The sequence below is a fragment of the Leptonychotes weddellii genome, chromosome 2 (assembly GCF_054177405.1).
Source record: "Leptonychotes weddellii isolate Sample4059 chromosome 2, ASM5417740v2, whole genome shotgun sequence".
Lineage (NCBI taxonomy): Eukaryota > Metazoa > Chordata > Mammalia > Carnivora > Phocidae > Leptonychotes > Leptonychotes weddellii.
The window spans coordinates 116,773,037-116,788,757 of NC_138370.1; positions in this window are offsets into that span (position 1 = coordinate 116,773,037).

Below are 15,721 nucleotides of genomic sequence, written 5' to 3' on the forward strand. Positions count from 1 at the left end.
CTACGTGAGGTGATTGATGTGTTAATTAACTTGATGAGGGGAATCCTTTTACAATGTATATGTATATTAAATAATCACATTGTACACTTTAAATATCTTTCAGCTTTGTCAGTTATACTCTAATCAAGCTGAAAAAAGAACTGAAAGCAGGGATTTAAGTAGATATTTGTATATACCCATCTTCAGAGCAGCATTATGCACAGTAGTCAAAAGGTGAAAGTAACCTGTCCATCAATGATGAATGGATAAACAAAATGTGGTATATACATACATACAATGGAGTATTATTGTTCAGCCTTAAATAGGAAGGAAATTCTGACACATGCAACAACATGGATGAACCGTTGTGCTAAGTAAAAAGGAAAAATATTGAATGATTATACTAATGTGAGTTCCCTAGAGGTCAAATTCATAGAGATAAAAGTAAAATGGTTTCCCAGGGATGAGGGTAGAAGGGGAATGAGGCGTTGTTCTATGGGTGTAGGCTTTCAGTTTTGAGGGATGAAAAGTTCTAGAAATGAACGGTGTCATATTGCATGACAATATGACTTAATGCCATAGAACTGTACACTTAAAATGGTTGAAATGGTACATTTTATGTTATGTGCATTTTACCAAATTAAAAAAAAAAATTTGAAAAAAGAAAAAATTAAAAGGAGCTGGTGTGAGAGGGGCTGTTTACCTCTCCTTTTTAGGCTCCGCATCTGATTACCTTCATGGTAGCAAGGGACTGGTGTACTTACTAGAGGGGTAACGATAAGTCCGTAAGAGGAGCCACACTTCCAGAACTGGTGTTATTCATTTTTGTTTCTGAAGAGGGGGGATCTTGCTCTGGGCGTTCAATTGTCATCCATGTTATTGGTAAAAATCTCTCCCCAGAGTGCTTAAAATTGATCATAACACTCAAACCCATCATGATATCTATCATCCTCGCTCTGACAAAATCTGCCTTTACACTGTTATTAGAGAAAGTGGTGATTTTTTAGATCTTTTGTTTCTTTGTTTCTTTCTTTCCCTCTTTCATTTGCCAACAAAAGAGTTGTCAAAAGTAATGTTTATAATAATTTAACGGATTATTTGCTTATTAGATATTAATCATTCTGCTGTGCCTAGGGCCCATGCTGGTGCTTTGCTACTAGAACAGTGATTCTGATCTCAATTAGATTATGTCTCTCTCCTTTACCTCCCCATAAATCATTCCGGCAAACTGAAATTAACAGCTACTGGAGCGCATTAATAATCTGCCTCACACATTGGAAAATGCATTAGCCGGAACCCTCCCATCGCTCTGACTGTTAAGCACATCATTTTGTTTATGAAATATAAACATTTCATGGAAGAGCTCTCCCACATTTCTCTGGGCCTGTGACAGCTAAAATGATTGCACACAATTGCCAGTCAGTCATGCGCCCAAATAAAGTTTGTTTAAAGTCATGGTTCTGTGACTGCCCCATTTTCTCAGGCATTTAAAAACCTACATTTAAAAAAAAAAATCCCCTGTGATCATGAAAATAATAATAAAAATACTTTAAAATTGATACCTCACATGTGTACGGTCCTTTGCGTAGTTTACAAAGTGCTTTCACTTATTTTGCCTGTGATCTAGCAGGATGCTATCATTATTCACATTTTATTTCCTCCTATAGGGAAACTAAGGCTGAGAGGTGATTCAATCAAGGTCACACAGCAAGCGTTGGATGGAGGTCTAGAGTCCAGGATTTGACTGTAAGTCTCATGTTCTTTTCAATGTTCTATGTACTTTACTATAAGCCACACTCTTTGTATATCTATGTTCACTCTATTTCTGTATGTTAAATATATAATGCAGATAGATAAGTGATCTGCCTCTGTTCTTACAGATTAAAGAACAGAATGAAGAAAAGGCAGAAGTAAATGGACCATTTTCTTTATTTTAATTTGCTGCAATTATTTATTTCTTCAGTTCTATTCTACTGCACAATTTAGTAATGATGTACACAGGCAGAGTAACATGGAGATTAGACATGTTTTAAACAGCAGTTTTACTCCTATAAATAGCTTCTCTGGGTAATTCGGGCACTCAAATACCCTCTTTACCTCAACAGCAAATATCATGGTCTTAATTTACTTTGATGGCAGGAAAAGTCAGATGGCAGTAAAGTTGATGTGTACTTTTTGTTGTTGGAATGCCCAAGCAGTCTTACTGTGAAGTTAAACTGATTACTACTCAACCAGTGTCTAAGATCATCAGAAATACTGACTGCAGTATGTTTTGGCTGATTTAATTGTGGCAGGTGAATGACAGTCTCAGCTACTGAATGGAAGAAACAAAAATATAAATTTATTGGAATGGCAAAAAAATTTGTTGGCAATCCAAACTTCGGAAAGATTTGCATTTAGGCCCCATTATTACTATTTTTTATTGTTTCTATACTCCTGACTAGTCCCAGAATTGTCACTTCCTAACTGTGTGGTTAACCTCTCCAAACCTCAGTTTCTTTATCTAGAAAATAAGGATAATACATACCCTCCCTATCTCAGACATAATTTGAAGATCGAATGGGGAAAAGTATGTGAAAATGCATTGTAACTAGAAAATTCTTCAGGATTATATATCATTTTTAGCAATTATGTCATAGTCAAGCAGTTGAATGGATTCTCACAAGATTTACTTTTTTTTTCCTAAGGAGTTCAGATAGCTGAGAAAACATAGAGTCTCTTGACAGGTTATTGACTGACGTTACATCCACCTTTCTCCCTTTGTTAGAACCCTCCCAAAGACTCACTCATTCAGTTGTTTGTTGAGCAGAAACAAGAACTGAAATGTCTTTTGTCTAAATTTTATAGTTTCATGAGTTCATGTCATAGGCATATGATTAAGTTTGAATATTAACTTAAAAGAATAAAAATTTATTGATTGTAGACCATAGAATCTTTGAGAACATGACTGGTATCTTTGTGACCCCAACACCCAGCATGGTATTTGGCCTGCTGTAGGCATGTAATATTTATTTCATGAGTTGAAAAAAAGTAACACATTCCCATCATGCTTCCATTCCAAAAAACATTTTTCCATACTCTTTTTAAATATTGTTTTCAGCTTGGGCTTAAGGGCCACAGGAAAGAAGAATAAACCCCAAAACCAAACCAGTTTTATTAGTTTATGGCCAAACCCAAGCTCTTATGCTAGCCTTATTCACAAGTCTTGACTAGTAATGTCTTTGTTTCAAAAGAGTTTGTCTAAAATGGTCCCTACACTTGTGGTGAGCATAGCATAGCATAATGTATAGAGTTGAATTACTACATTATACACCTGAAACTAATATAACTTTGTGTGTCAACTATATTCAAATAAAAAAATAAAAAAATATTTTGTCTCTTCCTGAAAGGATTTGGGTTTGTCATAGAGGTGATATTCAGATGACTTTGCAAAAGCTTTTTGATCACACATTCTAAACACATCTTGTTAAATGTGTGTTTTTACCAGTGTGTATTTTTACCAGCATTTTCGTTAAGGGAAAGAAATACCATGCAGGTGAGAGTCAGAATGAATTACATTTTATTTTTAAAAATGAGCCTATTTAGACTTCATTGAAATCTGTATGTTTTTAAATACATTGTAGAAATGTATTTAATGTATTAATGTATTAATTAAATACATTTTAAATACATTCCGTGAGTGCTTATTAAACATTATCCTGATTTTAATTATTTTCTTTTATGCCTCTGGACTCTGTAAAGAGTCACCATTGTGGTTTTCCAAAAGTCTTCAGTGGCAGGGTATTTAAGGTCTTTTATCTAATATTAATTTGGAAGTCAATAATTTACTTTTAAAATGGTGCATGAAATTCAGTAATTTTTGCCTAATCTATGCTACTCTTCAAGCAATCTTTAATGAGTGCAATATAATAAAACAATAATTTAATTGGTAATATATTTGTCATTCCTGTTAAAAGCTATTTCCTCCTCCCAGCAATAGGAGAGGGTCATTTGGAAAGTGGGCATTAAGTATGCGTGATACATACAATATTGCACAGTACTGCCAAGTATCTTTTGGAGAAGCAGCTTCTATGCATGTGTAATAACCAATCTTTAAATGTCAAAGTTGCAGCCATTTTAAGAAAGAAATCCATATTTTGGACTAAATGTCATTTCAGATAACCAAGCTATTTGAAAACTCCACGAGGGTTTTTAAAAAAGGGGAAAAAGCCAGATCCCTGTAAGCTTTGACTTATTTATTTTTGCATTTCCATAACTTGATAATGACCAAACCAAACTTCCTAGAAAACCGAAAGCAAAATTGTGCTTTGAGCTGAGACCTGGTGATTCTTGTTTCACCTGAAGGAAATCTTCAGTTTAGTTATAAATCCCTGAAAATCAGGTTTTATAATGGAAATGCTGAGAGGCTCTCTGCCATTTTAACAGCCAGAGCTGGGGCTGCTTTAAAAGAATGTATATGCATATAATATGCATATATCAGGAGGTTGTACCTATTCTGCCAGCAATAAAACATAATAGCAGTCATAGAAATTAGTTTCATATAGTGCACGTGGAATAAACTTTACTCGTTTCTCTTTAGACTGACTTATCTACTAACAGGGAGGAAACAAACACTGTTTTCTTTTGCACCCAGGAATAAAACTCTATGGGCAGAGTCCGTGGCTCTTCTGGCTTATTTTTGTTTCATAGAGCACTTTATTAGATACCTAACAATATCGATGCAGACTAGGACCCAGCCTCTTTTTTTCTTTGTTTTATTAAACAATAATTGCTTGGTATTTTATGAATGAAATCTTACATAATTTTTTCTTAGTGTACATTCAGTGCAAACTCATATACAACATGTCTCATATGTGTGGCAGATTTATGCACACTACATTTAAAGAGGAGGGCAGTCTAGTGACAGGGACTATTGACAGTGTGAAAAGGAAACTTCAGATAGGGAAGAGGATTTGACTTTTAAATGTATCACCTACCATTGCCCTACAACATGACTGCTGTTTGCTTCTGTCTCCAAATTTTATTTAATTTTGTAGAAAAAGACTCACTGTATTTTGGGACCAAAAAGAATTAAGAATCTAGTCAAGTAATGCTTTTCTATAAAGTTGGGCAATGGGCCAATTCTTATTTCTAGTGCATCCCTTGTCCTTTTATTAATTCTTAGTTCTAGTGCATCCCTTGTCCTTTTCAGGAGAAGCAATAAATCTTTGCTCCCCAAATGAACACAAAGGGGAAAAAATAATGTTAGGAGTGCCTACAACTTGTCAAATCAAATGTTAGTGAATCATATCTTTGGAGGAAATGATTTGCTAGAGAAGAGCTTTCTTTCTTTCTTCCCTTCTGTCCTTCTTCCCTCCTTCTTCCCTCCCCCCCCTTCCTTTTTCTATCCTTCTTGTTTTAAGGGACTGCAGAATAACAGTCATCATTGTCATGTTGTTTATGAACGTCGTATTTCTCCCCCTCCCCTGTTTTCCAACACATAGACAATGCCTGGGGACTACAGACAAGTGGGTTCTTGGGGGAGTTAGGAACAGGCATAATGACTGTACCTACTCTATGATACTGGCTGTGTGCCGTGTATCTTTATGATGTCTCCAAAATCTTGCAGTTAGAATCTTGTGCCCTCTGAGCAGAAAACAAAGTCATGCTGGGACTTGGTATTTTTTCCCCTTTATTACTTCATGAGCATTATCTTCATTAACTAAATAACATAACCCATTGCTTCAAATGGTCAAAGGTATGGGGACTTATATGCTTTGAAATTCAATTTTTCCATTTCCTTGCAATGCAGACAGCCCATTTTATTTTTTCATAAAGAAAGGGATGCCTGAAGGTGAATGATGGATGAATCTTAAATGGGTGGTGTCCAGTTTGAAAAAGCACCTGGAAGTTGGGCTGTTTCGCTGCATTCATACAGATCTTTATTATTACTTAGCATTCATACAGCATTTGGTATTTGCAAAGGGTTTCGCACTCATTTTTATAAGCTATTCTTCATACCAATCCTGAGAGGCAGGTTCATTTTCCTCAATATGTGGCTGAGGGGACTTGGCAGAGGAATAATTAGCCACTTGTGTTAAGGCATATGCCACCCTAAACACTGCAGGGTTTAGGACTAAGTACTCTAAGCCATTGTATTATTAGGGCATATTGGCAAGTGCTTATTTTCATAGCCGAATTTACTCATAAAGAACATTTTAATTTTACTAAGGCACAGCTTCCAGGGAAGGAAAGATTGATAAATTGGATATTGTACTATGGCAAAGTAAGGCATCATTTTCTTGGAGTATTCAAGGATCTCAGATATTTAATGTATACTTAAGGCTTAAAGAGTACTGGGAAACAATGTAGCTGAAATAGGTTATAAAGGACATCATCCTTTTATCCCTCCCTTTTTTCACCTCTTTTCTTCTTTCCCTATTTCTCTCTCACTCTTTCCATTCCTTACCTTGTGGTCTGAACTCAATCATTAATTCCTCATTTCTAAAATGTTGCTGTAAAGTCCTGCCTGAGGTAACCCTGGTGAAATGCCTGGTAGATTTATCAGCACACAGTCAATTGGCGTATCTCATTATATTGGTGACATTGTGTGTTCTGGGATCAGTGTTATTTTCAAATCTCTGATCCAAAGTAGGCTCTAAGCAGCAATATGTACCCAAGATTTACACAGAAATAAGGGGGAAGACAGGGTAACTATCCTGATAGCTTAGTATATTGCTTCCTTTTCAGTTATCTAGGTGATTTAGGCAAAAATCACTGCTAGAAGTTTCCATGAATTAATTTATTTTAGGGGGGTGGTTTGCTAGAGAGAGGAAGGCTGAATTGCCTTTGGCATTATGGAGTAAAGAATGAAGTCTGGATGTGAAGCAAGCATCTTATAATGCGGCTTCTAATACATCCATTGCTTTTCTGTCCATACATTCAGCATAAATTTTATCAAGTGGCCATTGATCAGTACTTACTTTTCCTTCTCCCAATCCTCACTGTAACAGAAAGCATTTGAGAAATGACCTACAATTTATGATGCTTTATCAATGTTTTTACTCACTATGGAGGAAAGTGTGAGGAACATATTTCATGATGAAGTGGGTTTCTAGTTAACAGGACAAAATGAAAGCAAAGTCATAGATCAGTGTAATATGTCAAGCATGGAAAGGATTCAATTTATTGTAAATAATACCCAAGTTGCAAAAGAAATACAGCAACAGAAATCAGTTTATTCTATATGTGAAAAAGGAAAATTACCAGTAAGAGGTAATAGGCTCCATTTATCCCTTGACAGAAATTCATATTGTTTGTGCTTATCCCCTCTGGGAGATCAAGGACTCTATCTATCTTTGAGATTTTAGAAGGGGGGCAAACATATTAGACTTCCCGTGGCAAAGTTGTAATAACTAGCACCTTTAAATTCAAAACATTTTGCAGCTGATATACTAAGGTGTATCAGGGAACATTCCACCATTTAAGATATGTTTCTCAAAGAGTGGTTTCAAGTCTGCCTGCATGGAATCCTCCATAGTGTTTACTTAAAAAGTGAGATTTTTCTGACCCCATGATAGAACTATTTGGTTTGGGGACTGAGAATCTACATTGTAAACATCCAAGTAATTCTTATTTCTAGGATTGCTACATTTAGCAAACAAAACAAAACACAAAAAAACAAGCAAACAAAAACCCCCAAGATATTGGAGTGCTTGGGTGGCTCAGTCGGTTAAGCAGCTGCCTTTGGCTCAGGTCATGATCTTGGGGTTCTGGGATCAAGCCCCACATTGGGCTCCCTGCTCAGTGGGGAGCCTGCTTCTCCTTTCCCTCTGCCCCTCCCTCCTGCTTGTGCTCACTCGTGCGCGCATGTGCTCTCTCTCAAATAAATAAATAAAATCTTAAAAAAAAACCACCCAGGATACTCAGTTAAATTTGAATTTCAGACAAACAACGTTTTAAAGGAGAAGTATATCCCATGTAATTTTTCGAACATATTTGTACCAAAAAACTATTGTTGATATGAAATTCAAAGAGAGGTGAGCATCCTGTCTTTTATCTGGCAGTCTTATTTTAGACACATCGAGGTTTGAGAAACACTGATTTATGGGGTATCCACATGTTCTGAACTAGTGCCGACCTCTGTTTCTAGCTGAAAACTTTTTGAGAGGTGAAGAGTGGCAGGGTTTTTGCTGATCTGATCCTGACTGCCTCGGTCGGAGCTTTGTAAACTCCTAAAGTGTGCACACGTGGGGTCAGTGAAGCCTTGCTTCTATACTGTTTTACAAGGTAAGTATTTTCCCACAGGAAAAGCAACAACTTTAGAAAATCTGAGTGTTATCAGCACATACCCCATTATCCTTTTAAACCTTTTCCTTTTAGCGATGGGTGGGGGTAGTGGGGGGATGGACAGGTGCTTCCTAGGTGGACATTTTCACTACCTTCTTTGAGAATCTAGGATGATTTTCTAATTATTGGGCGATACAATTTGCTAACTCTTTGTTCAGTTCTTTCCATGTTAGGGAGGTGAAGTTAATTACTTGGTAAAATTTGGGTATATCTTTTTAAGGAAAATTAACAGGACAAAATGAAAGCAACTTTGGAATTTGCAATTTTGGAATTCTTTGTGCCAATTCTAGTTTCTTTTAGAGGAGAATCAGGTTAAATGATTTTTTTTTTTTACATCTGTAACAATTTAAAGAATCTTTCAGGACAAAAAGTGTGCAGAGTTATGAGAAAGTGATTTCCCTGGGATACCTATGCTCATGGATGTGCTCTTTCTTCAGGGGCCTGCCGTGATGTGACTCTGTAGGAGTGAGGCCATTTTTTTGCTGCATGTGTTTGTGTGATACGTGCTTAAAAGCATACTTCATGAATGGACCGGGGGAGAGTCCAATAAAGTCTGCCCTATGGTGGGCTCAAGAACATTGATAGAACATTCCTTCTTTTGACCTCATTTTATTACAGTTTCTTTCTTAGTTGAAGGGAAGGGTTTTCATTGATTTTGACTGGCTGGGAGCATATTTCTAATTTACATCTCCTGAGTTTACAATTCACTGCAAAGAAGCTCAGATAAAGTGGAAGCAAACAGAGCCTGCTGGAGAAACCCTCAGCATGAATAATATACTGTTTACCTTAATGAAAGTGCTATCAGAAACAGGAGGACTGACTCTTTTGTTGTTGCTAAACACAAGCGGTCTGAAACCTGAAGGAATAATTGCTGCTCCATGTTCTGTCTGAACCTTTCCTAAATAATTTCAATTCTATTGACTTTTTTTGGCCTTTTAACCAAGCCATCAGCTTTCTAGACAGCTTTGCCTCCATTTCTAGAAATCTATAGCCTATGGAAAGAGTGAGTGGCCCAAGACATTTTATAAACCTTACTTCATTAATCCTTTTCATAGCTTTGAGAGGTAAAACATCTGTGAGTCCTAAGGGTCCCGTTTTCACATATGAAGAACAAGGTACAGAAAGGCCATTAAATGACATAGAAGCAGAGAGTCTTCTGAAAAACTAACAGTCTTCATACATTTACCTGTGGTTGTTAATCATAAGCATTGGGTAGCTCTAGTACTAGGTAACCTATGGATAAAATAAAACTGCCCCTTTCCTGGAAAATCTGTAATATATTATGAGATTTCATTTAGAGTCTATATTCTTATCATGTTAGACTGATGCACAGAAACCAAGGTCTGCTCTCAATATCACATAAGTACTTTGACTTTCTCAAACATTGGCATTATACCATCATAATATGTGTATACAGGAGCTGGTGAGATGAGTGCTTATAGCTAACTAACCCAACCTTTCTTGGTCTGATCCATGGGGTTTTAGAACCTAAATGATCAACCATTGTACAGTCTTTTCTGTCATTTGGATCCATTGGTGGGATGGCAAGTATTTCCCAGGTTAGGACAGATATCCTCTGAAACTCAGACACTGGGTCCAAACCCAGCTCTTGATCCCTTTGATCTAAAAGTCATAAGTAAAATCGTGGCTTAGATATTAGTGATGACAGACCAGGGAACTGGTGGAAAGAATAGAAACGGAGAGGGATGCATGAACCTATTTGAATACTGTGACACATGAGCCCTCCACCTCTGGAGGTTTGCAATGCACTAGTCTCACAGTCAGGGATAGTTTAGGGGGGAGATAGATGTGTCAACAACTTTTACTACTTTTACTCCTTAGTGGTAAAATTAGAGGACTTTTACTACTCAGTGGTAAAATAAGAAGGGTTAACGGTTGAGTTGTAGAGAAGGTCACTAACTATGAGCTGAGTCTTCTGAACTCTGCTGTGTTTATTGTCTGAGGAAGAGACCTGTGTCTATTAGACACCTTTCGGGGAAAAGTGACAGGTCAGATTAGATGGGCTTGAGAGAGAGAGGACTGGAGGACTACATAGAGGGAAATGGAGAAGTCAGGCTGTGTGCAGCCCCAGCTAGATTTATTTTAGCGCTTATAAATAAAAACATGAGCAGAGCCTGTCTGCAGAATTATTTACAGAAGAATTTTAAGCTATGGGCCCTTTCCAGGCTAAGCACTGAATGCTAAAGTTTATGATGTAGAATGACTTTGGCTACTGTGGCCCCAATTTGGACAAATCTGCCATTAACACCAGCATGGCAGTTATTTTACTGGGGGTGACAGATTGTGAGGTAGGGAGAGTAATTCAGACTATTACCCAGGTGAAGGCATGAAAGCTCAGTGATATATGAAGACCACTTAAATTCATTGTATCTTGTACATCACATCTTTGATAGATTATAGCTGTGGCATTAAAATGGAAATGGTTTCTCTGAGGCCTGACAGGGGCTGGGGTGACCTGTGACCTCCCTCTGAGGAATGTGACTGACCGAATTATCAGTTAAGAGAAAAATCTATGGGGAATAGACTCACAGTGATGGTGAATCCACCATGCAGATATATCTATATTTTTTAAACCTTTGGTTTGATTGAAAGCCTCGGTACTCAGACCTTGTTTCTACCTCCTCTCCTTTGCCCTCCCCACCGTGCGCCCTCCGCAACCCATGCTAACTTTCTCTGCCCAGATTTCATACAGCAAGGCCCCTAATATTGATTGAAAAATTGTTATTAGAGATAGTAGGCCTCCTGCACACTGCCTACTGATTTAATTTGGAAAACATTTAATTTTATGAAGCGGTAAATGATGGTGCCACGCTCCCCTGTGTTCGGGAGCAGCTGGCTCTTTACCTCCTCACCCGCCCAAGTCCCAGGCGTCCTCTTGGCAATCATGTGCTCCCTTCCCCTTTGCTTAACAAGTTATTTCAATTTCTAAACGAAGGCTGAACAAGAGAAAGACAACATGCAAATTGAGATCCAAGCCGCCATTCACACGTGAAAAAGTTCCCCTGGAATTCCCTCAACTCAGCCCACCACCCCCCTCTGCATCTGTCATGAAAAAAACAGAGCCCTTGTTCTCCTCAGATTGTTTTCACCAATGACCTGACACCACCATCTATAATTAATTACATCATTTACATTAGACTATTGACTAAACAAATACATAAATCATAGGCAGAGTCAATAGGTGCAGACATATTTAATCATGTTCTAAATAATGATTACTGCTCCCATAATGCAATAATTATTTTCAGCAGCTGACTTGAATTAATCTTCTGTCAGTGTGCCATCTGAAAAAAAAACAGAGACGAAGATGAAGAAGGCAACATTGATGATGGAGGAGCTGCTCTGTTTCTCTGGGTGTCTCTCCTTTTCATTCTTCCCTGAAGGCACCCTCTGTTCTCCCTCTCTTTTTCCATGACCCCTTCTCTCCTTCTTTTTTCCTTTTCCTCTACTTTTCATGTTCCCCTTTGTCTTTTCCCTTATTCATGCCCATGCCTCATACTTTGTTCTTTTTGCCACCTGTCTCTGTTGCTTTTTCTCTTTATCCCTCACATGTAACTTCCCCATTCTTCTGCCTTTCCATTTGCTGTAGGGCTACATGGTGCCCGTGGTGGCACCCAGTCCCTCTTTGTAACCTCTGCCTGCTGCCCTAAGCTCCCTGCCCTCCCATCACCTTCATTTCTTAATCTCCAAGGACAGTTTAAATGTGAAAGACTCAAAGAAACAGTTTTCTTAATAACTTACCCCGATTAGATTTTCTTTCTCTTCTGTTTGACAGCTTTTCCTAAATCATTTTTTGCTTTGGAATGGCAAATTGATTAAAGAGGTGGGGGTAGTTATAACACAGGAGTGCTCTACAAATGTAATACTCATAATTTTTAGACTAATTTAGCTTTTGTCATCAGAGAGAAGAGAATAAATCAGTGTTTATAGGTATACATGGGTGTTTTTTTTAAACTTGGAAACAAAATCAACTCATTGAAGTATTTTATTTGAGACAGGGCATACTGTAGTTAGCGGGTGCTTTGCAAATAAAATAATGCCTCCTGTTCTACTTCATATTTGGCTTTCAATAGGCAGGGCCAGTTATTAAGAAGTGACAACTTGAGGGAAATACAACCATGCCACAATTTATTTAAATACCGGTAGTTTGAAATACTGACTCTAAGACAACACGTTAAAGATAAATGCAGAATAAAATGATATATACTATCTTGTTTTTAGACATCCCTTGGTTTCTTTATAAGTTTATAGATAATTGTTACATAGAAGGAAAAGTCCTTTGGGTCAAATAATATGAAAGAGTTCAAAATGTTTGTTCTCTATAGCTGTAGCTAGTTTTAATGTCCTCTTCTGAAAGCTCTTCTGCAATGACCTTTTTAATTAATACTTGTCCTCAGGGATTTGTGGCCAGAAAAAGTACTGGATCACTATCCATGAAATGGGGAATACATTTCCTAACCTCTTTTCTCTCTTCTCATCCCAAAGGGTAAGATATTTGTGATCCTGTGAACATTCATGTGATGTGTCTGTCTGGCCAGGCCCCTTTTATCCTTTTAAGCAATGACATTCTTTCTGGTTGTTGTACACACTTGCTAATTTAAGGGCCATGTAATAGTACTGTGATTGGAATTTGTCCTGATTAGTGGTATAAGGGAAGACAGGGTTGGCGGGGAATATTTAGAATCAGAGGTAATAGAATATTTATTTATTAAAAATATTTGCTGAGTGCCTACCTGTGTCAGGTACTGTACTAGGTACTGGTTATCCAGAATAATCATGGGTTTATAGTCATTAAAGCTTCTTTCTTAAGCTCCTGGTTAAGTTCCATACAGGTAGTTTTAAATAAATGGAATTCTTTTTGGAATAGCACACTGTACAATTGTAACTATTGAATATGCCTGCTAAGATGAACTTTTGTGGTGTGCAGTGAGCCAGGTATGTTCCAAATAGTTCAACAAATGTATGAGACTAATGTGAAACTCAGTGGAAAAAATATCTGAAAGGGGTTTGACTTTTTCCCATTTCCCTGCCTGTTCCCTAATGAAAAAGTCAAAGAGGGTCAAGAAGGAGAGAGTTAAGAGACCTACTAAAGAGACACAGCATTTATAGTAAGAATAAAATAATTCCCTCCTGTTCATGGACCAAAACCATAATGCAGAGTGAAGTGTTTACCTCGAATAGGTAGATTCTACTCCTGAATTAAGAGTACTAGTTTATCACTTCCCCAGGGAACAAGGGGAAGGGGGTTACATAACTTACATGAATTGTTTAAAATCTTGAGGTGTCATTTGTATTGCTTATTGAGAACAACAAGTATCTTAGTAAAAAAGAAAAACTTGCAAAGCAAAATACAGTTTCTTTATGTAAAAATAGGCAGTATCTGCTTCATGGGGACATGTGAAGTTTAAATGGCAACATATTTATGAAAATGCAATGCATTTGGCAACAAGCCTTACACATAGTACGTTCGCATTTAACTGCCACTGACCTTGTTATTACAGAACGATCAAGCATAGAGTCCTAGGGTACTTGTAATTGAAGGATGGGTTGGTTCTTTTGAGGTAGTTTTGAGTAGAACAAACCTTTGCATGGTTCTGATTCACCAACAAAATGTTTTCATACATAATAATCCTATTGTTAGTGACAGGGTCTTTGATTAGCTACCAGACTCATTCATTCAACACCTTTGCATATTCTGTGTGTTAAAGAAAGAAATTCACATTCTATGAGTGGAGACAAATGCAAAAACATAATTTTCATAAAACTATAAAATGTAATGTAAACAATGTTTAACAATCATTGGTTCTTCAAGTGACTGGAATTCGCCATCTCTATAGTTGTCCTGTATAGTGCTTAGATTGAGCATACTGTTAAACCAGATTTAATGTCAACATAGAGATGAATACAAACCAAATTTTCCAAATTGGCATGGCAGATACTTCCTCTGCTTGGTCTGTGACGCAGTGGTTTTCTCTAACACACTAACCATGGGCCCCCTAGTTTGCTTGGGGAGGTCTGTTCTTGGTTGCAGTATGATCAGTAACATGGTTTCTATGTATGAGCATCTTCTTAAATGCAGAGACATTTGGGGAAGTTATAACAAGCACTTCTTTTGGTACCTGTAGCAAAGAATTTGTAGTACTTCATAACCTAGCACATCAAGGAGCTTATATAGAAATGGAGGAATTGTGCATTTTGGCTACCCATTTGAAATATTTACAAAGGTAAATGAAACAGGAGTCCACCTTTCCATCAGAGCCCCTGTTATAGCCCAGTTAATATTGCATGATGAGTGAACTATAAATAAACAATAAATAGAAATAAAAATAGTGAATATAAAAATAATTTTTGATATAAATAATAAATGAATAAAGCATAAGTTTGGAGCTGAGATGGAATGGGGCTAGCTGTGAAATTTAATTGAGCTTGATTTTGAGTTTAAGAAGTCTTTCAGAACCAGTATTTCAGTAAGGATTTCAGGATTTTTTTCCTTTTAATTTTAAATGAGTGTGCTCACAGCTCTTAGCTCGTTGGGTCAGTCAACCAAAGATAACTATTACTGTAATTCCAAATAGCTGCCTGGGGGAAAGTATTTGGCCTTTGGATGGGTTTAGACCACATGGACCAGAGATTTCCTTTTTCAAAAGGATCATCCCCTGCTCAAACATTTTTACCTGTCTTTTTAGAAGTCTTTTGGGAACTGCACATTATCTCCTTTTCTCAAGGAGAAAGCAGCAGGAAATTCTTTTCTTCAGAGTTGAAATTAGCCTGGTTGGGAGAAAGACTTCCAGATCATTAACCAAATGGGCTATCAGAACCAAATTTTCTAAAAGAAGTTGTTCGGGAGAAAAAGAAGTTTTAGTGCTCTACCTGCATGGATTCTTTATTTAATTGTCCTAACAGTTTGATTCATTGAGACAGGCTGTAAGAGTTTACATCCGTGCTTTAGAGGTGAGACCCAGATTGCTTAACAGATACTTGCCATAGGTTGTTAAGTGATGGAACCAGCCTTTAGTTGGGCAATCTCCAGATGCTACACTGAAAGAAGCTGGACACACGACTGAAGCAGAATCCAAATCTTTTTTTTTTTTTAATTTTATTATGTTATGTTAGTCACCATACAATACATCATTGGTTTTTGATGTGGTGATCCACGATCCATTGTTTTTGTATAACACCCAGTGCTCCATACAGTATGTGCCCTCCTTAATACCCATCACTGGGCTAGCCAATCCCCCCGCCCCCCTCCCCTCTAAAACCCTGTTTATTTCTCAGAGTCCATAGTCTCTCATGGTTCATCTCTCCCTCCGATTTCCCTCCCTTCATTTTTCCCTTCCTTCTCCTAATGTCCTCCATTCTATTCCTTATGTTCCACAAATAAGTGAAACCATAT